At 48.6% G+C, this 21,235-nt stretch overlaps 1 protein-coding gene and 1 long non-coding RNA gene across 4 annotated transcripts in view; one reads left to right on the top strand and one right to left on the bottom strand.

Annotated features, from left to right (window-relative positions):
- ZNF652 (zinc finger protein 652) overlaps positions 1-1,156 on the bottom strand; it is a 76,310-nt gene extending 75,154 nt beyond the window's left edge. For all 3 annotated transcript variants that reach the window (XR_009215143.1, XM_032163310.2, XM_058445055.1), the window contains exon 1: positions 832-1,156. The gene's annotated coding sequence lies outside the window, so the exon portion shown is untranslated. The remainder of the gene's footprint in view (positions 1-831) is intronic.
- Positions 295-19,323, top strand: LOC116474669 (uncharacterized). The gene is made up of 5 exons (XR_004249731.2): positions 295-324; positions 3,186-3,256; positions 11,848-11,989; positions 14,444-14,643; positions 19,141-19,323. It is a non-coding gene; the product is annotated as an uncharacterized LOC116474669 (long non-coding RNA).
- The last annotated feature ends 1,912 nt before the right edge of the window (positions 19,324-21,235 follow it).

Genomic DNA, 21,235 nt, shown 5'->3' with positions numbered 1-21,235 from the left:
GGATCCGCGGTGACAGGGGCTGCTTCGCAATCAGGAAGTGAGTGAGTCTATCAGTGTGTCTGTGTGTTGTGGGGGAGGGATGCTCTAGTTGTGATCAAAGCTGGACCTTTTCAGAGAAGGTCTAGAATCCTGAAGACAGACTTCGAGGTGAGGCGGGGCATTTATCATTTCTACTGGAGATATCCCTCGACAATGAACATGTTACATGGAGATGTAACGGGGGTGTCACTACCTTTGGTGTCTCCGATCTAAGAATCTTCAGCAGAGCCTGATTGGAGGGGAGGAGGAGGTGGGGGTGGAGAAAGGTCTGCATTACCCACTGGGGTGAGTGTGGGGCTGCCGGTGGCGGGTGTACATCAGACGCATTTTATCTGCTGGCGGCACAATACTCCCGGGGGTTGGAGGTTTGGGTGCAACCGCAGGGCGGGGGAGGTAGTGTGCAAGCCACCAGCTGCAGGGCAGGAGAACGCTCACAGGAGGACCGGTGCAAACCTCCCCTCGGCCCGCTAACCCGTGCCGCCCCAGCCTCCCCTCAGGCCTCGGGGCGAGCGGACCCGCTGCAAAACTGCAGCCAAGCCCGGGTCCAGGAGGAAGGGTGCGAAAGGGCAGGAGCGGGGCGCCCCCAGCCCAAGCTGGGTGCCTGAGGAGCTCAGCGCCTGGGGCCTCCCAGCCGGATGGGGGCTGCTCCGGCCTAGCGCACGCAGCTGCCTCGGCGAAGGGTTACGCCGGCCCCCGGAGCCCGGGCCGGCCCCGCGGGCGGCGGAGAGGAAGGGCTGCCGGGGGCGCCGCCGCGGCAGTGGCGAGTGCGTGGGGGAAGGGGCCCTTACTCACCCGGGCCGGCCGCCTCCGCCTCCGCCGCCCCGGCCGCCGCCTCGGCGGTCCATCCCTGCGGCGGGGGCCTGCAGCCGCGGCGTTCCAGTCACAACCGCCGGCTGGGCCGGCCCCTCCCCCCTGCCCAACGTCTGTCCTCAGGGCCGCTCCTCAGACCCGGCCTCGGCCGCTGCCGCTGCCGCCGCCGCCGCAGCGCTACGTGGCCGCCGCTCCGACGTCTCGCGACTCCCTTCCCAGCGCGCGAGGGCGAGCGGGGCCGGCGGGGCGGGCAGCGCGGGGCGGGCGGCAGGGGAGGGGGTGTGCGTGTGTGGATGTGTGTGCCGGAGGGGGCAGGGAGGGAGACGAGCGGCGGCGAGGACGCGCGCGCGCGCCCGCGGCCCCTTTCCTCGCCGCCCCCCCCCCGCCCAACAGGGATCCCGACACCTCCCTCCGCCCGCCCCCTCGGCATCCCGGCCGCTGGGAGCGACGGCGCGCATGCGCAGCCCTCGGGCCGGCCCGGGCGCACCTTTTCTGCCTCCTGCCACATTGTGAGCGCTCCGCCGCCCAGATAACCGCCGGCTCCCCGCGCCGCCCCCGCCTTCTCCCACTCCGCCCACTCCCGGGCGCCCAGGTAAAGGCGAGAGCTGCGCATGCGCGGCGCTCTCCGCGGATCGGGGGGCGTGGTTGCTGAAAGGAAGCCAAAGCGAACAGTGCGGGGGGTTGTAGCAGGGGCTGCTGTGGGATTCCACAAAACAGGCGCGGGTTAGAATGGGGGAAGGTAAAGTGAAGAAAGGGGCCAAAGTAGAAAAGTGGGTCGATTTAGAAGAGACTTTGAATAAAAACTTAACGACTGCTGACCTCCTTGTTCTTCTTGGAGGGCAGTGGGAGTGACGGAGGACAGAAGTCAGCTCGGCAGCATGCAAGCAGTAGTGGTCATTCGCCGTATGAATGGGACCGCTAAAAACTGAACAGTTTCGAGATTGCCAGGGTGCTCAGAAAAACAGATTTAGAGCCTCGCCTGTCCTTGGCCAGGAATAGGGAAGGGGATGTGTGTGCTTGAGACCTACAGCTGCTGCGGTAAAGGAAGCCTCCATTGTATTACAGTATTATGACTAATTAGCTATTAATCATTAATATACTCAATGGTACTATTAGCTAACAAGGTAGCATTTATCCGAGTTCAGAGCCGAGAGAGTGTCCATAATTGAAAGTGTTTAGGGTACAGGGAGAGGAAATGAACCTGGCAAGGTGTAGGCCTGGGATGGAAAAGACCCAAGACAGCAACTCCGAGGTCAGGGTTCCCTTTCCCACCATAAACCAAACTTACCTGAAGTTGTCCAAATCCTATCTTAATTGGAACTCCTTCCATTGTTAAAAGCACACTTAACTAATGTTCTTGCACTAAGGCTGACCCCAATAGCACATAAACATTTTCTTTTTCTTTTTTTTTCTTATTTGAGACAGGGTCTCACTCTGTCACTCAGGCTGGAGCGCAGTAGCATGATCACAGCTCACTGCAGCCTCCTCCTACCACGCTCACATGAGCCTCCCACTTCAGCCTCTGGAGTAGCTGGGACTATAGGAGTGTGCTGCCTCACCTGGATGATTTTTAAATTTTTGTAGAGACAAGGTCTCCCTATGTTCCCCAGGTTGGTCTCAAACTCTTGGGCTCAAGCAGTCCTCCCACCTCAGCCTCCCAAAGTAATGGGATTACAGGTATGAGGCACCATACCTGGCTGACATTTTCAATACACATGCAGCTACTTTTCCCTAAAATAGCACTGCTATGGTTTGAATGTGTCCCCCAAAGTTCAAATGTTGGAAACTTAATAATCCCAATGCAAAAGTGTTGGAAACTGGGGCCTAATAAGAGTTTATTAGGTCATGAGGGCTCTGCCTTCATGAATGGATTAATATCATAAACAGTGCGTTAGTTATCTCTAGGCCAGGCACAGTGGCTCATGCCTGTAATCCCAGCAGTTTGGGAGGCCAAGGCAGGCAGATCACTTGAGGCCAGGAGTTTGAGACCAGCCTGGCCAACATGGTGAAACCCGTCTCTACTAAAAATACAAAAAAAAAAATTAGCTGGGCGTGGTGGCATGCACCTGTTACTCTAGCTACTCAGGAGGCTGAGGCATGAGAGTAGCTTGAACCTGGGAGGCAGAGGTTGCAGTGAGCTGAGATCGCGTCATTGCACTCCAGCTTGGGTGACAGAGTGAGGCTCTGTCTCAACAAATAATAATAATTAATTAATTAATTTAAAAAATAAACAGTGGGTTAGTTATCTCAAAAGTGGGCCTGTTATAAAATCTAGTTTGGACCCCTTTGCTCTGTTGCTCTCTCATGTACTCTCTTGCCCTCCTGCCTTCTGCTAGGGGATGATGCAGCAAGAAGACCCACACCAGATGAGGGCACCTTGATATTGGATTTCCCAGCCTCCAGAACTGTAAGAAATAAATTTCTATTCTTTTTAAATTACCCAGTCTGTGGTATTCTGTTACAGCAACACAAAATGGACTCCAACAAGCACCCTACTCCTGTGACCCAAAATCTTGCAGGGAGTAAGATGACCTGAGTCTGGGACAAGGTTAGGGAAAAGATTGAAACTTTCTAAGCAAAGAGGTCCAAGAGCTGACTCTGTCCTTGACCCCTTCCAAAAACAGATGCTTGACTTTTATTACATTTGGTCTCTGGACACCAGGGATAATTTTGGCGACTTTAGGTCATGTTTTTCAATAATGAGTTTTTTTCAGTGAATAAACACTAAAAACAATACCATATTTCAGCAGGTAGAGAGAAAATCTTCAGGTAGAACAGGAGGAAATAAGCAGAAGTAATAAAAGGAGAGACAGATTCAATGTGAGAAAGAACATGGTATCCATAGGGGCTGGTGAGCCTGGGACATCTCGGTGAGGTCAGTGTCTCACTTTGCCTTCTTAGACATTTGATCCGTTCCCCACCCTCTGCTAGTCAGAGCTATCCAGCTTGGAAGAGGGGTGTGCAGAGTGATGGCTAATGAATGAGGTGACTTTCCCAGTGTCTGTGACTCTCCACCCACAGGCCAACTCTCTGAAGGATTCCTAGTAACTAAGTATGGTTTTTGCAGGGAGCTTATGTCCATTATCTCTTTTTCTTTTTCTTTTTCTTTTTTTTTTTTTTTTGAGACAAAGTCTTGCTCTTCTCGTCCAGGCTGGAGTGCAGTGGCGCTATCTCGGCCCACTGAAACCTCTGCCTCCTGGGTTCAAGTGATTCTCCCGCCTCAGCCTCCAGAGTAGCTGGGATTACAGACACGCACCACCACGCCCAGCTAATTTTTTTATTTTTAGTAGAGATGGGGTTTCCGCCATGTTGGCCAGGCTGGTCTCAAACTCCTGACCTCAGGCGATCTGCCCGCATCAGCCTCCCAAAGTGCTGGGGTTACAGGCGTGAGCCATCGCATCCGGACTTATGTCCATTATCTCATCAGATCTTCCAACAACCCTGCAAGGCAGACAGGACAGATATTATTCCCAATGAAGGAAATTCAGGCCAAGGAATGTTTAATGGCTCAGGCAAAGTCACCCAGCTCAGTAAACAACAGAGCCAAAGCAGGCCCCAGGCTCCCTGACTCCCAGCCTGCTGGTCTTTCAGAGGCTTTGACAGGCCTACTCTGAGAATCCGCCATTTATTACCATGTAGTGAAAATAGGTGCCCTTAGCATGTGATGGAGAATAATTCTAACATTCAGTTCTACTTCTCCATCTCCTTTATTTAATGTTTCTTTCCTTCTTCTTTCTTTCTTTCTCTCCTCAGAAGCCCGGGACTTGCCTCTGTGATCTGGTGCTTTGGAGGGCCTAGGGCCTCAGGGCTAGCAAGGTCCCTTTCTGGAGATTCCAGTTCCTCTGCCCGCCCTCCTTTACCTCTTTCTCCTCAGACATCTGTCTCAGGGAAGGGGTGAGGGCTGCCAACCAATGTTACCACTTGACAGACCATAAGAGGGCTAGTTCCAGTGCCTCTCTTGTTCAGCTGCTGACACTGCAGCTTGGCAGTCATTGAAGGCAACATTTAGCTCCTACCTCTGACCTGATTGGAAGACTGGGCTTCTGTCATCCTGGTTTCCTGGCCTTGGACAGTTCTTCACTAACTTTTATTCATTAAGGCAGTGGGCAGAAAGCAACAGAACCCTGTTTTTTCTTTTTGGGGGTTTTTTTGTTGTTGTTGTTTTGTTTTGTTTTGTTTTGTTTTTGAGACAGGGTCTCCTTCTGTCACCCATGCTAGAGTGCAGAGGCGCTGTCATAACTCGCTACAGCCTCAACCTCCTGGGCTCAAGCAATCTTCCAACCTCAGCCTCCCGAGTAGCTGGGGACCACAGGTGCATGCCACTATGCCTAACTAATTTTTGTATTTTTTTGTAGAGATGAGGTTTTGCCATGTTGCCCATGCTGGTTTTGAACTCCAGAACTCAAGCAATCTGCTGGCCTCAGCCTCTCAAAGTGCTAGGATTACAGGCGTGAGCCACTGTGCCTGGCCAGAACCTGTTTTTTGTTTGTTTGTTTGTTTGTTTTTGTTTTGTTTTGTTTTGTTTGTTTGAGGCGGAGTTTGCCCAGGCTGGAGTGCAATGGCGCAATCTCGGCTCACCACAACCTCTGCCTCCTGGATCCAAGCAATTCTCCTGCGTCAGCCTCCCAACCAGCTGGGATTACAGGCATGCGCCATCACGCCCTGCTAATTTTGTATTTTTAGTAGAGATGGGGTTTCACCATGTAGGTCAGCCTGGTCTCGAACTCCCAACCGCAGGTGATCTGCCCACCTCGGCCTCCCCAAGTGCTGGGATTACAGAAGTGAGCCACTGCGCCCAGCCCAGAACCTGTTTTTTAATTTAAAATTCTTATTTAAAAGTTCTGTACATTTTGATAATTCTTAAAACCTTCACACATTTAATTTAAACAGCAGCAGAGATATCTGGTTCCTGGTAAAGTGAACAGGATAGCTTGATACCAGCTCCCTGCTCACTGCATTTCCTCACTTCCTAAATTCCTAGGGATGTACCTCCAGTGCATAATAGTTTTTACCACCTGTACATATACAGAGTAAGTGGCCATGGCTCCTTGCCTGCCCATTAACTAATATCACATCCTACAGTACCAGACTTGGAGCCAGAGCCCTGGTCATGGCCTCCTAGGTTCTCATACTTGACCTTTACTCAATCGTTTCACCATTTAGGCTTTATAAAAAGGGGAGACTGGCCGGGCGCGGCGCCTCATGCCTATAATCCCAGCACTTTGGGAGGCCGAGGGAGGTGGATGACCTGAGGTCAGGAGTTTGAGACCAGCCTGGCCAACATGGTGAAACCCTGTCTCTACTAAAAATACAAAAATTAGCTGGGTGTGGTGGCGCATGCCTGTAGTCCCAGCTACTCTGGGGCAGCTGAGGCAGGAGAATCGCTTGAACCTGGGAGGCGGAGGTTGCAGTGAGCTGAGATCATGCCACTGTACTCCAGCCTGGGTGACACAGTGAAACTCCATCTCAAATAAATAAATAAATAAAAGTGGGGGAATTGTATGGCTGTTAGGGTCCTCCAGATCTGATACCCAGGATTGTAATCTAAAGACTTGATTGTGTTCATTAATACATTGCAATTTCATTCCTTTCCTAAGAATTACTATGCAAAGATCATCCCTAAGCCCTTCCTACAAGAAACTGCCCCTTTTGCAGAATGAATAAAGTTGTCCCAGATTCCCGTTTTTTTCCTCACTTTTTCTCATATCTCTAAGTGACAGTATCCGGAGACAGCTCAGAAAGCTGGATTTTTGGCTTTTCATCATAGGGCTTGTGTATGTACATGCATGCATGCACAAATGTATGTATATGTTCATTCTTAAAGGGATATGGGCCATGGGCACCTTCACTCTGTGGCCCCCCACCTCCCACCAGACCTGCTTGAATTTTAGTAAATAGTAAATAAATGCCAGGACCAGGCACGGTGGCTCACACCTGTAATCCTAGCATTTTGGGAGGCCAAGGTGGGTGGATCACCTGAGGTCAGGAGTTCGAGACCAGCCTGGCCAACATGGCGAAACCCTATCTCTACTAAAAATACAAAAATTAGCCGGGTGTGGTGGCACACAACTGTAATCCCAGTTACTTGGGTGACTGAGGCAGGAGAATCACTTGAACCTGAGAGATGGATGTTGCAGTGAGCCAAGATCACACCACTGCACTCCAGCCTAGGCGACAGAGCAAGACTCCATCTCGAAAGAAAGAAGGAGAGACGAAGGAAGGAAGGGAGGGAGGGAGGGAGGGAGGAAAAAGAAGAGAAAAGAAACCCCATCTCTACTAAAAATACAAAAAAATTAGCCAGGCGTGGTGGCGGGCACCTGTAATCTCAGCTACTTCAGGAGGCTGAGACAGGAGAATTGCTTGAACCTGGGAGGCCCTTGCAGTGAGCTGAGATTGTGCCACTGCACTCCAGCCTGGGCAACAAGAGCGAAACTCCACCTCAATAAATAAATAAATAAATAAATAAATAAATAAATAAATAAAATAAAATAAAATAAAATAAATAAAATGCCAGGATGTCTAGAAGAACAAAAGAGTATGTAGTAAGAGGCCAGATATATGAGTGCAGCTGTAGTGATAAGGAGGCCATTGGAATAGCCAATGTCACATAGGTCTAAAGTTTGGTTTTAGCTAGAGCTTTCTTCTACCCTAATACTGCCCCCATGTCCTGACAGCGGGCATTGCAGCAAATCCTGTACATCAGCTTCTCCATTTGAAACATCTCAGAATTTGAATTTTGACTACTCTGGTGTTAACATCAAAATGCATTTCATGGGCCGGGTGCAGTGGCTCACGCCTGTAATCCAGCACTTTGGGAGGCCAAGGCAGGCAGATCACGAAGTCAGGAGATCGAGACCATCCTGGCCAACATGGTGAAACCCTGTCTCTATTAAAAATACAAAAAATTAGCTGGCGTGGTGGCAGGCACCTGTAGTCCCAGCTACTCAGGAGGCCTCAGCAAGAGAATCACTTGAACCCGGGAGGCAGAGGTTGCAGTGAGCTGAGATCGTGCCACTGCACTCCATCCTGGGTGACAGAGTGAGATTCCGTCTCAGAAAAACAAAACCAAACAAATGAAAAACCCCATAAAAACCAAAATGCATTTTATAGTGTTAAAGAAAACATATTTATGTGGCAATTTCTACACATCTTTCTTCTGCATTACTTCGTTTAATCCTTCTCTCAATCCTGAGAGTGAAGGACAGAAAATGTTGTTCCCACTGTTTTCCACTGTTTGGTTTTGGTTTGTTTCCTTTCTTTTTTTTTTTCCTTGAGACAGGCTCTTACTCTGTCACTCGAGCTAGAATGCAGTGGTGTGATCGTAGCTCACTGTAGCCTTGACCTCTTGGGCTCAAGTGATCCCACCTCAGCCTCCCAAGTGGCTGGGACTATAGGCACACACCACCACATCTGGCTAATTCTTTTTTATTTTTAGTATAGACAAGGTCTCACTATGTGACCAGGCTGGTCCCCAACTCCTGAGCTGAAGCTATCCTCCTGCCTCAGCCTCTCAAAGTGCTGGGAGATCTGGCCCTTGTTTGTTTTTGTTTTTGTTTTTGTTTTTATGAGATGGGGTCTCACTCTGTTGCCCAGGCTGGAGTCCTGTGACATGATCACAGCTCACTGCAGCCTCGACCTCCCCAGGCTCAGGTGATCCTCTCACTTCAGTTTTTTTGTATTTTAGTAGAGACAGAGTTTTGCCATGTTGCCCAGGCTGGTCTCGAATTCCTGGGCTCAAGGGATCTGCCTGCCTCAGCCTCCCAAAGTGCTAGGATTACAGGCAGGAGTGAGCCACTGTGCCTGGCCCCTTGCTGTTTGTTTTGTTTTGTTTTGTTTTGTTTTTGTTTGTTTTACAGCAAATAAAAATGCAGTCTGGATTTTAAGGGCCACACAGCAGCAAGAACTAAAATCTGGGTCTCCAAGGTCCAAGTCCAGGACTTCTCTATGACACCATACTGCAGCCCTTTGCTGGATACCATACAAAGCAAATCGAGCAGATGCGGTCTCTGCCCTCTGAAAGTTTGGACTCAAATGGACAGCCACGATTCTGGCAAACATAAAAGGACAAAGTGATTTAGTGTCAACTCACATACGCAATAAATAACTGAGTTAAATAGATAAGGAAAGGCATGTTTACCTGGTCTACTGATATTTTTTAAATTCCAGTTGAGTAGAGAGCAATGTTAGTAAGACTAAGGTTTTGGGCCAGTCCCATTTTTGCCTACTTGCTTTGCACCTGGAAAAATATTTGTAACTGCGTGCAAACTCCCGTCTTCAACAATCTGTAAGCTTTCCCTGAGCAGCTACCAAGTGTAACACAAAGTGGGGATGAAGGACCATTAAGAAATCATCTCTGTGCCGTGCGCGGTGGCTCACGCCTATAATCCCAGCACTTTGGGAGGCCAAGGCATGTGGATCACCTGAGCCCAGGAGTTCGAGGCCAGCCTGGCCAACATGGTGAAACCCTGTCTCTACTAAAAATAAAAAATAATAATAAAAAAAAGGTAGCTGGGTATGATGGCACGTACCTGTAGTCCCAGCTACTCAGGAGGCTGAGGCAGAAGAATCGCTTGAACCCAGGAGGCAGAGGTTGCAGTGAGCCAAAAAAAAAAAAAAAAGAGAGAGGGAAAGGAAAAGAAAAGAAAAAAAAAGGAAATCATCTGTGTGCCTCGAGTAACATCTTTAACCATTTGCCTAATTCAAACCACTGGGATGAAAATGTATATCCTGTATATACCATCTCTACTGCTGGAAAAAAAGACACGTCAACTCAATACCCATCCTATTTTTAGAGGGCCTGAGATTCGTCCTTATCCATGCAGGACAGTCGGGTAGGACAATAAAGAGGTGGACTTCTGAATTTGAGAGAAATTGGCCTTATCCCAGAGAAGTAAGGCCACCACCCACCTGCAATAGCTTGGCTTTCTGGATCCCTAAGCAAACGTAGAAAGGAACCCTGGGGTTAGGTAGTGTGGGCAAAGACCTGCAGCCAGAGAATTCCCTATCCTCCTATCTCAGAGCAGACTGTTGCAGCCCTCAATTCATCCTTTGGGGGTTCTGCCTCAGGCTCTGTCTCCAGTAGAATGATCTTAGGATCTAAGGGAGCAAGGCCCAAATTGTGTTTGAGTCTTTAAAGAGACTCACAAATCCTTTTAAGCAGCAAGCTTAATTGTTGTCTGTAATTGATGTGACATATGCCCCAGAGGCATGCACTGAGGTCCAATTGAGATGGTTTTTTAAAAAAATTGGAATTAATTAATTAAAGAAGGCAGCTGCACGGGCCTGGTAGTTGGTGCCAAGCTCTGTAACCCTAAACCAGCCAACCAACCTAACTGGCCTCACCACCTGAGGAAAAATCCCTGCAGCTCTCATGGAGATGAGATGGGATGGAAGTGCTGGGAAGCAGTGCAGGGAAAGGGGGCTTGCAAGGGGGGACAGCGGGGCTCAAGGGATGCACTCTTCACTTTCGTAATCCCCCAAAGACTTAGCTCTTGAGAACTGTTTGGGGGGACTAGGTAACTGGGGAAAAGGAGTGGGAAATTCAAATGGAAGAATGTGAGGGGCAGGTGAGATTTTGGGGGAGGGGAAGCCAGGGGGCTGGAATGGGAGGGGGAGGGGTTCGCAGGTGTGAGAATGGTGTAGCAGCTCTGGTAGGGAATGGAAGGATCCGTGGGTGGAGAGGCCTATGGGCGGAGCTCAGAGGAGGTGGAGCCTGGTTGTGGGGGCGGTAAAATGGTGCCTGAGGCCTCAGCACTCAGAGGAGGTGTTAATTAAACCCCTTACCTGAGGTCGTTAACAAAGCTGTGGCAGCTTTTCCTAAGAGTTGGGTTAATAACAGTAATAATAACAATTAACGATAATGAGACCTTATCTGGAGAAAGTTATTCCTAGAGATTGTAGGCATTAAGTCATTAATTCCCCTGGCCCCTGAGGGCCACCATTTCCTAAAAAGTAAATGTTGGTGCAAGCAGACACAAACAATCCTTGTGCACCTGAGGACTGAACTGGTGTCCTGTGGCCAGTCTGCTAGGCTTGCTGCCCTTGGCTGGCTGGGTTAGTTCATTTACATGGGGATAATATCCAGAGTTCGATTAGGGCATCATAAACTGTTATAATTTTTTGCATTATCTAAAGTCTCTGAAACGGTGCTTAAATGAAGTGAGGTCAGAAATCGCCACCATAAGATGCCTACACAACTTTGATGTTGAAAACTCGGCCAGGAGCGGTAGCTCATGCCTATAATCTCAGCACTTTGAGAGGCCAAGGCGGGTGGATCACTTGAGGCCAGGAGTTCGAGACCAGCCTGACCAACATGATGAAACCCCCATCTCTACTAAAAATACAAAAATTAGCCAGGTGTGGTGGTTCACGCCTGTAGTCCCAGCTACTCAGTAGGCTGAGGCACGAGAATCACTTGAACCTGGAAGGCAGAGGTTGCAGTGAGCCGAGATCACGCCACTGCACTCTATCCTGGGTGACAGAGTGAGACTCTGTCAACAACAAAAAAGACAAAGAAAAAAAAAAGAAAAGAAAGGAAGGAAACAAACTCAAGCCCCACCTGAGAGCACCAGCCTGAACAATATGCTGCAGTGGAGAACAGCCTGGAAATACCCCAGTACTGCATGGCGAGGCCCTGATTGGCTGAGTCTCTGCTAGAGATGGGGCAAGACTTCAGGTATCTGCCCCGGCAGACCAAGAAGGGAAATTTAGAGCAAAGGCTTGAGGAAAGTAAAAAAAAAGGAGTTTTCTTAGATTGAGGGAATCACATGGGATAGCGGTTGCTCCAAAAGCCTTGAGCAAACCTTAGTGCCAATAGTGGCGGCCTTGCAGAGTTAAACATAGCAGCGATTACTACAAATTATTATATATGCTCCAATCCAAAGACAGACTTTGTATTCACATCTGGTAGATGGGAAAGTCATCATCATTATTCTAGTCAAATATCAAAGGCAGCAATATAGAGTGTGTATTGTATAGTACATTTATTTTTTATTTTAGGCAGAGTCTTGCTCTGTCACTCAGGCTGGAGTACAGTGACACAATCACGGTTCACTGCAGCCTCGACCTCCCAGGCTCAAGTGATCCTCCTGCGGCAGCCTCCTGAGCAGCTGGGACTACAGGCCTGTGCCACCAAGTCCAGGTAATTTTTAAATTTTCTTTTCTCTCTCTTTCTCTCTTTTTTTTTTTCTTCCTGAGACAGGGTCTTGCTCTGTCACCCAGGCTGGAGTACAGTGTTGTGATCTCGGCTCACTGCAACCTCCGTCTCCCGGATTCAAGCAATTCTTCTGCCTCAGCCTGCCGAGTAGCTGGGACTACTGGCATGCACCATGGCAACCAGCTAATTTCTGTATTGTTTTTTTAGTAGAGTCGGGGTTTCACCATGTTGGCCAGGCTGGTCTTGAACTCCTGACCTCAAGTGAATTTTTAAATTTTCTGTAGGAATGGCAGTCTCACTATGTTCCCCAGGCTGTTCTTGAACTCCTGTGCTCAAGCAATTCTCCCACCTCGGCTTCCCAGAGTGTTGAGATTACAGGCATGAGCCACTGCACCTGGGCAACACCTTGTTTTTTTTTGTTTTTTTTTTTTTTTTTTTGAGACAGAGTCTCGCTCTGTCACCCAGGCTGGAGTGCAGTGGCGCAATCTCGGCTCACTGCAAGCTCCGCCCCCTGGGTTCATGCCATTCTCCTGCCTCAGCCTCTCTGAGTAGCTGGGACTACAGGCGCCCGCCACCACGCCCGGCTAATTTTTTGTATTTTTAGTAGAGATGGGGTTTCACCGTGGTCTCGATCTCCTGACCTCGTGATCCGCCCGCCTCGGCCTCCCAAAGTGCTGGGATTACAAGCGTGAGCCACCGCGCCCGGCCAACACCTTGTTTTAAACAACAACAACAACAACAAAACCTCAATGTACTTAAACAGAATGGGTCTCCTGGTGGTCCTTAGGTCATGGGGTGGGGGCATGATGCTGTTCATTAATGAAAGGGCAGGTGAAATCTAGAGCAGGAGCTAAGCCTATCTGAATCTCAGAGCTGGGCAGTAGAAGAATCTATGTTATGAAATAAGAGAGACCAGTCCCCACTCTTCTGACTTTAGGCTGCTCCCCTATTCCTTTAGAATCATAGCCTTTCTTCTCTTACCTGTATTACTACAAAGTCATCTGTAAGAAGGTACTGGAACTTTCAGGGCTTGAATAACAGTCTGCCTTATAGGCTGCACTAGAGAACATAGAGTAAAGTATTATTTGGTGAAGTTAGGGAATGGAGTGTTCTCGTTAATCAAATAATCTGGTTAACAAAGTAGCACTCAACGTATAGTAATATTTGGGATATACTTGTACAGGTTGAGTATCCCTGACAAAATAATCTGAAATCCAAAGCACTTCTGGTTCCAAGCATTTGGATAAGGGATACTCAACCTGTACTAAAATTATTCACTGTTTATCTGAAATTCAAATTTAACAAGGTGTTCCGTATTTTGTCTGGAAACCTTACTGATATAGCTTAGATGTCCTCTCCAAATCTCATGTTCAGATATAATCCCCAGTATTGGAAGTGGAGCCTGATGGGAGATATTGGGGTCATGGGAGCAGATCCCTCATGGCTTGGTGCTGTCCTCGCCTCAGTGAGTGTGTTCTCTCGATCTGGTTGTTTCAAAATATGTGGCGCCACCCCCTGCCACCCCCACCCCCATCACTCACTGTCTTGCTCTTACTTTTGCCATGTGACATGCCTGCTCCCACTTCACCTTCTACAATGAGTAAAAGCTTCCTGAGGCCTCCCTAGAAGAGGAGCAGATGCTGTTGACGTGCTTCCTGTACAGCCTGCAGAACTGTGAACCAATTAAACTCTTTTCTTTATACGTTATCCAGTCTCAGGTATTTCTTTATAGCGATGTAAGAACAGCCTAATGGCTGGGTACCGTGGCTCATGCCTGCAATCCCAGCACTTTGGGAGGCTGAGGCAAATGGATTGCTTGAGCCCAGAAGTTCAAGACCAGTCTGGGCAACATGACAGACCCCGTCTCTACAAAAAAAAAAAAAAAAAAAAAAAAAAAAAAATTAGCCAGGCCTGGTGGCACGCACCTGTAGTCCAAGCTACTTGGGAGGCTGAGGTGGAAGGATCCCTTGAACCTGGGAGGTGGAGGTTGCAGTGAGCCAAGATTGTGCCACTGCACTCCAGCCTGGATGACAGAACGAGACTCTGTCTCAAAACCAAACCAAACCCAAAAAACAAAAAGAACAGCCTACAGCCGGGCACAGTGACTCATGCCTGTAATCCCAGCACTTTGGGAGGCTGAGGTGGGTGGATCACCTGAGGTCAGGAGTTCGAGACCAGCCTGGCCAACATGGTGAAACCCTGTCTCTACTACAAATACAAAAAATTAGCCAGGCATGGTGGCGCACACCTGTAATCCCAGCTACTCAGAAGGCTGAGGCCCGAGAATTGCTTGAACTCGGAAGGCGGAGATTGCAGTGAACCGAGATCATGCCACTGCACTCCAGCTTGGGTAGCAGAGAGACTCTGTCTCAAAAAATAATAATAATAAAATAATAAAAAAATTTTTAAAAAAGAACAGCCTACTACATTTTCTTGCAGGTCCGATCCACTGCTAAGAGATCCATACCTACTCCTTGGGAGTTCTCCAGAGGAAAAAATCAATAGGAGGGAGAAAGATACTCTGCTAGCTTCAGATTCATTAGTACTAGGAAATGGAGAGATAGAAGGTATAATGTATTAGGGAAGCAAGGGATTCAGAACCAGGTGCCCACTGACTCTGAGAAGCACTGGGTGCACGGGTAAGATGTTGCGAAGTCTTTAACTGGCCTCCATGTCAAATTAAACAGTTGTTTCAGAGATCTCAGGAAAGAAAGCCTAAAACAAAATATCATCTACTCTTTAATGTTATCCAACACCCAGACAGAATCCCACCATAAAGTGGGAACAGATGGGAAGCTTCTAGACCTCATTTCTCTATGCCAACAGAGAGGAAGCAGGGTCTTGGCGCAGTGCTCATGACTGTAATCCTAGCACTTTGGGAGGCTGAGGCAGGAAGATTGCTTGAGTCCAGGAGTTTGAGAACAGCCTGGGCAACATAGCAAGACCCCATCCCTACAAAAATTACAAAAAAAAAAAATAGCCAGCATGGTAGTACGCACCTGTAGTCCCAGCTACTCTGGAGGGTGAGGTGGGAAGATCACCTGAGCCTGGGAGATGGAAGCTGTAGTGAGCTGTGATCACACCACTGCACTCTAGCATGGGTGACAAAGTGAGACTCCATCTTTTTTTTTTTTTTTTTGAGACAGTTTCACTCTTGTTGCCTAGGCTGGAGTGCAATGGTGCAACCTCGGCTCACTGCAACCTCCACCTCCCAGGTTCAAGCAATTCTCCCATCTCAGCCTCCCAAGTAGCTGGGATTACAGGCACCCACCACCACGCCCAGCTAATTTTTGTGTTTTTACTAGAGACAGAGTTTCACCATGTTGGTCAGGGTGGTCTCGAACTCCTGACCTCAGGTGATCCACCTGCCTCCCAAAGTGCTAGGATTACTGTAGTGAGCAGAACAATGGCCCCCAAGGACGTCCATATCCTAACCTCTGGAACCTGTGAATATGTTACTTTACATGACAAAAGGGATTTTGCACATGTGACTAAGTTAAAGATCTTGAGATGCAGAAATTATCCTGGATTATCTGATGGGACCAATGTAACCACAAGAGTCCTTAGAAGAGGGAGGCAGGAGCTTCAGAGTGTGTCACTATGGAAGCAGAGATTAGAGTGATGTGACTACTGGCTTTGAAGGTGGGAGAAGGATAGGAGTCAAGAAATGCAAGTAGCCCTAGATGAAACACAACCCTGCCGACAGGTTGACTTAAGCCTAGAGCTGTAAGGTAATGGATTTGGGTTGTTTTAAGCCACTACATTTATGGTAGTTTCTTACAGCAGCTGTAGGAAATAAATTTGGTTCCCCATTGTTTACAGGGAAGTCTGAACTGCTTTGCAAGGCACTCGAGGGCCTTATGCTATCTGGCCCTTGCCTAGCCGCCTGGCTAGCCTGGTCTCCCCACTCACTCCCCAGGGGTTTGCATATGGAACTTCTCCAGCATCCTTAATAGGCCATGCCCTTTCTTACCACCATGCCCTTGTCTGTGCTGTTTCTTCCACCTGGAACACCCTCTCCTTACTTGTTTATCTGGCAAACTCCTCATCCTTTACATCTCAGCTCAAACAATACCTCCTCTGTGAAGCCTTTCCTACTTCCCCCAAAGGGACATAGGCCTCCTTTTCCTGCGCCTCCGCTGTGTTTTACATCCACTCCATTTAAAGTAGCTCCTGTACTTTAAGGAGCTGTTCATTTCCTCACTGGACTGTAAGCTACGTGAGGGGATAGGACCTCCCATTTCACCTTTGGTCTCCCTTAGTACCTGGCATGGTCCTCAGCTCATCAAATAAAGGTCCCCAGGGACAAGAGTTCTTACCCTGCCTGCCAGCATGCCCTGGACTGGAGATGCAGCCCCTCCAGCTCCACCTCTCCATCAGTAACATGCATTAGGTCAGCCATCCCTTCTCTTCTCTATTAAGAGACAGGGACAAAGGAAATCAGACATGGAAGTGCTTCAGGTTCGAAAAAGAAAAAGGTGCTTATCAAAGTTTTGTAGTATTTCTTTTCTCAAAAGAAATTTTTTTGAGACCGGATCTCCCTCTGTTGCCCAGGCTGGAGCGCAGCTGTGCAATTTCAGCTCACTGTGACCTCTCCCTCCCAGGTTCAAGTGATTCTCGTGCCTCAGCCACCTGAAACACCAAGCCTGGCTAATTTTTGTATTTTTAGTAGAGACGCAGTTTCACCACGTTGGCCAGGCTGGTCTTGAACTCTTGACCTCAAGTAGTCTGCCCACCTTGGCCTCCCAAAGTGCTGGGATTATAGGTGTGAGCCACCGTGCCTCGCCAAAGTTTTGTAATATTCCCTTTCCTTCACTTCCCTCCCCCTCCCTCCCCTCCCTTCCCCTTCCTTCTCTTTCCCTCCCTTCCCCTCCCCTCCCCTTTTGTTCTTGGACTTGCTATGTTGCCCAGGCTGGTCTAGAACTCCTGGCCTTAAGCGATCCTCCCATCTCAGCCTCCCAAAGTGCTAGGACTACAGGCATGAGCCACCATCTCTGGCCTGTAATATTTCAATTGTACCCAGGGTCTATAATGTTTCCTCTCCAAGTATCAATCCCTTTGGGAAATGGATCTAGAGACAAGCTTCATGAAGACAGGAACTGTGCCTGCTTTGCACCCCATTGTATCCCCAACATCTAGCACTGTTCTTTGCTTTCAGGTGGATTCTCTGGTGTTAGTTGGTGAAGATCTTAGAGGAGGCTTTCTCGCATTCTTTTTGAGACAGGGTCTTGTTGTGTCACCCAGGCTGGAGTGCAGTGGTGTGATCATGGCTCACTGCAGCCTTGACCCTTGACCTCCTGGGCTCAAGTGATCCTCCCACCTCAGCCTCCCAACTAGCTGGGATCACAGGCGCACACCACCATGCACGGCCATTTTTTTCTTTTTAATTCTTTGTAGAGATGGGTTCCCACTATGTTGCCCAGGCTGGTTTTGAACTCCTGAGAGCTCAAGTAATCTGCCCACTTTGGCCTCCCAAAGTGTTGGGATTACAGGCGTGCGCCACCATGCCAGGATGTCTCACAATCTTTAGATTCATAGTTTCACCTCTCTAAGGTGCTTGCTGATGTTGGATATCATCTTGAGTGAAGGTTTCCCCACAGTCACTACATTCAAGTAATTGAGTTCCATGGTATGAGTAAAGTGTGCCTTCCAAGCCTCCAAATTCCCCCTGAGGGCTCTCCCACGACATAGCCAGACACAAGGTTCCTTTCCAGTAGGAATTCTCTGATGTTGTAGAATATGATTACTCCACTCAAATAAAGGCTTATGACACTTATTACACTTATAAATGTTTTCTCCAGTATGAATTCTCTGATGTTTAATGAGAGGCGAAAGGCAAGTGAAGGTCTCAATAAAGGCCTGTTACACACCCAGCCCTGTGCTCAGTGTTCTGAGGGACTCCCAGATGGAAGGCCTGGGCTCTGCCCTCCAGACGTTTACAACCTTGTTGGGGAGACAAGACTCATGTACTGCGTTACACAGCCGGAGAACATGAGACATTATGTAATTATATCAAGCCACATCGTTTAGTGGAATTAAATGGGAATTGGGAGAAATGAGAGTTCAGCCAGAGCTTATCTGGATGGGGAAGGGGGCATAAAGGACTTTAGACTTTAGCTGAAAGGATGGTAAGATTGCGCCTGGAAGAGAAAAGGGGAAGGGTGTTCCAGGTTGTGGACTCCAGCAAGAACAAAGACATCCTTCTGCGGGGACTCACTGTTTTCAACTCTGAGGGAAAGCAAGAAAGCGAGAGGTAAAGAAGAGAGGGACGGAGGAAAGAAGAAAGGGAGGGAGGGAGAGAGGAAAGGATTTGCCCTTTGATTTAGGAAACTTCCACAAACTTTGTGCAGCAGCCTTTGAAAATTTTATTTCTCAGCTGGGCGCCATGGCTCACGCCTGTAATCCCAGCACTTTGGGAGGCCAAGGGGGGCAGATCACGTGAGGTCAGGAGTTTGAGACCAGCCTGGCCAACATGGTGAAACCCCCATCTCTACTAAGTACAAAAAAATTAGCTGGGTGTGGTGGAATGAGCCTGTAGTCCCAGCTACTTGGGAGGCTGAGGCAGGAGGATCGCTTGAACCCGGGAGGCAGAGATTGCAGTGAGCTGAGATTGCACCACTGCACTCCAGCCTGGGTGACAGAGCAAGATTCCTTCTCAAAAAAAAAAAAAGAAAAGAAAAAAGGAAAAAAAAGAAAATCTTCTTTCTCCAATGCCTTTCTCCCTTTAGAAATTGAGTCACTTTCACTTTTCCCAGGCACACCTAAAAAGGAACGCTTTACCGCTGTGCTGCATATGTACATCCTCCCTCTGCCCCAGCCTTCTTGGGATCCATTCCAGTTCCACGACGAGGAATGTTACCCTCAGCCCAATGTGCCTTGGTGACAAAGGCACCAAGTGGGGAGAAAACCCCATTCAGGAGAGGGCCCTTGGAGAGCACCCAAACATGCCCAAACGCTATGTCTTCTTCTTTCCCCTATTGCATGCTCTAAAAATTGTCCATAGGGGATGTTGACAGTTAGAGTGAGGGTTATCAAATCCAATGGCTTTTTACTTATATCAGTTTTGTAGGAGTTTTTATGGAGCATTCAGAGTAGAGAATACTTTATAACTTTTCCTTGTTTTCTCCATTCTGCAGAGGGTAGCAGACAAGCAAGAGGGTGGAATTTGCAGCATCTCATCTTGGTGAGACAGTTGGAAGACTTTTCTGCCAATTACAGTGGTTAAACACTGACTCAACGTCAAACAACGGCATGAGGGGTCAGAGTCTTCATTCGTGGACAAGTTTCAAAAACATGGGAGCACCACCTGTCATGAGCAATTTAGTCAGAACAGAAGAGAATAGATCACACCCAACAAGACAGAAAAAGCTGCTTTCTGGAGAGGGCGGGAGCTAATATTTTCTAACACGGTGAAATTGTGAAGTGCTTTTTGCAGCCCTTCATAATTTCATCATCCAAAGGGTTTTTGCTTTTGGAATTCTTAGACACTTAATTCTGTCCCTGCTTCCCATGTCACTTCCACAGGACACTGAATTTGGGAAGAGGGAGACCTCACCAATGATGGGAAGAACAGATTGGGGGCTGGCGCCCTTTTGGGTTTGCCATGTGAACATCCTCCTGGAGCAGTCTCCATTCTCTCCTAGCAAGACACACTCTGCTCTGTGAAGAACCCAGGCAGGAAAAAAAAAAAAAACTACGAGGCCACAGTGGAAATGCAGCTCAGCAGGACTCTCAGGGACCCCAAAATTGTCCCATCTGACAACTCACCACATTCTATTTTCTTATTTATTTATTTATTTATTTTGAGATGGAGTCTCACTGTGTTGCCCAGGCTGGAGTGCAGTGGCGTGATCTAGGCTTACCGCAGCCTCCGCCTCCCAGATTCAAGCAATTTCCTGCCTCAGCCTCCCGAGTAGCTGAGACTACAGGCATGTGCCACCATGCCCAGCTAATTTTTGTATTTTTAGTAGAGATGGGGTTTTGCCACGTTGCCCAGGCTGGTCTCAAACTTCTGACCTCAGGTGATCCACCCCCGCCCCTCGGCCTCCCGAAGTTCTGGGATTACAGTCATGAGCCACTGCACCCGGCCAACACATTCTATTTTCATCATTAGTGCCTGTCCTCCCTGCTAGCTCATGGGCTCCCCCAGAGCAGGTATGTTTGCCCTAGTCACCATCAAAACTGTCTTAGTACCTGTCATGGTACCTGGCACATAGCAGTTATTCAGTAAATGTTTGTTGAATAAATCAACTATAAACATCAAAATGATTCCCTTAAAAAGGTCTTCATTCTTGTTCAGATGTAGAGAGTTATATTACAAACACTTGTGTGCTGGGGATAGGAAGGGACACTGTTGGGCAATAATAAGTGCTTGAAACATGTGGGAGGGACCTGGAAAATAGCCCCAAAATTTCACATTGTATCTGATAAGCAACAGGGAGCCACTGCAGGTTCTTCAGGTCACCAGTAGGCAAGCAGGTGGTGGCTTTCCAGGCTGAAAGGTGTATTTGATCTGGAAGATAGTAGGATCACAGACAAACAGTGAGTCTTGGAGTAGCCTGATCACAGTGGCAAGCTCAAGAGACAATTTTTTTTTTTTTTTTTTTTTGAGACGGAGTCTCGCTCTGTCGCCCAGGCTGGAGTGCAGTGGCGCAATCTCGGCTCACTGCAAGCTCCGCCTCCGGGGTTCATGCCATTCTCCTGCCTCAGCCTCTCCGAGTAGCTGGGACTACAGGCGCCCGCCACCACGCCCGGCTAATGTTTTGTATTTTTAGTAGAGACGGGGTTTCACCGTGGTCTCGATCTCCTGACCTCGTGATCCGCCCGCCTCGGCCTCCCAAAGTGCTGGGATTACAAGCGTGAGCCACCGCGCCCGGCCCGCTCAAGAGACAATTTTATGGCTGAGGGCCGAATGTTTCAGCTGGGTGGGTGTCAAGAAACCAGCAAGACGCCAGGCATAGTGGCTCATGCCTGTAATCCCAATACTTAGGGAGGCCGAGACAGAGGATCCTTTAAGCCCAGGAGTTTGAGACCAGCCTGGGCAGCCTAAGGAAGCCCTGTCTCTACAAAAATAAAAACATAACAAAATTAGCCAAGTGTAGTGGCATGTGCCTGTGCTTCTAGCTCCTTCAGAGGCTGATGTGGGGAGGATCACTCGAGCCTGGGAGGTTGAGGCTTCACTGAGCTGTGATCATGCTACTGCACTCCAGCCTGGGTGACAGAGTGAGACCC

Source organism: Hylobates moloch, unplaced genomic scaffold (assembly GCF_009828535.3).
Source record: "Hylobates moloch isolate HMO894 unplaced genomic scaffold, HMol_V3 SCAFFOLD_10, whole genome shotgun sequence".
Taxonomy (NCBI): Eukaryota; Metazoa; Chordata; class Mammalia; order Primates; family Hylobatidae; genus Hylobates; species Hylobates moloch.
Note: the sequence above shows the minus strand (reverse complement) of the source record. Positions and strands in the feature narration are given on the sequence as shown.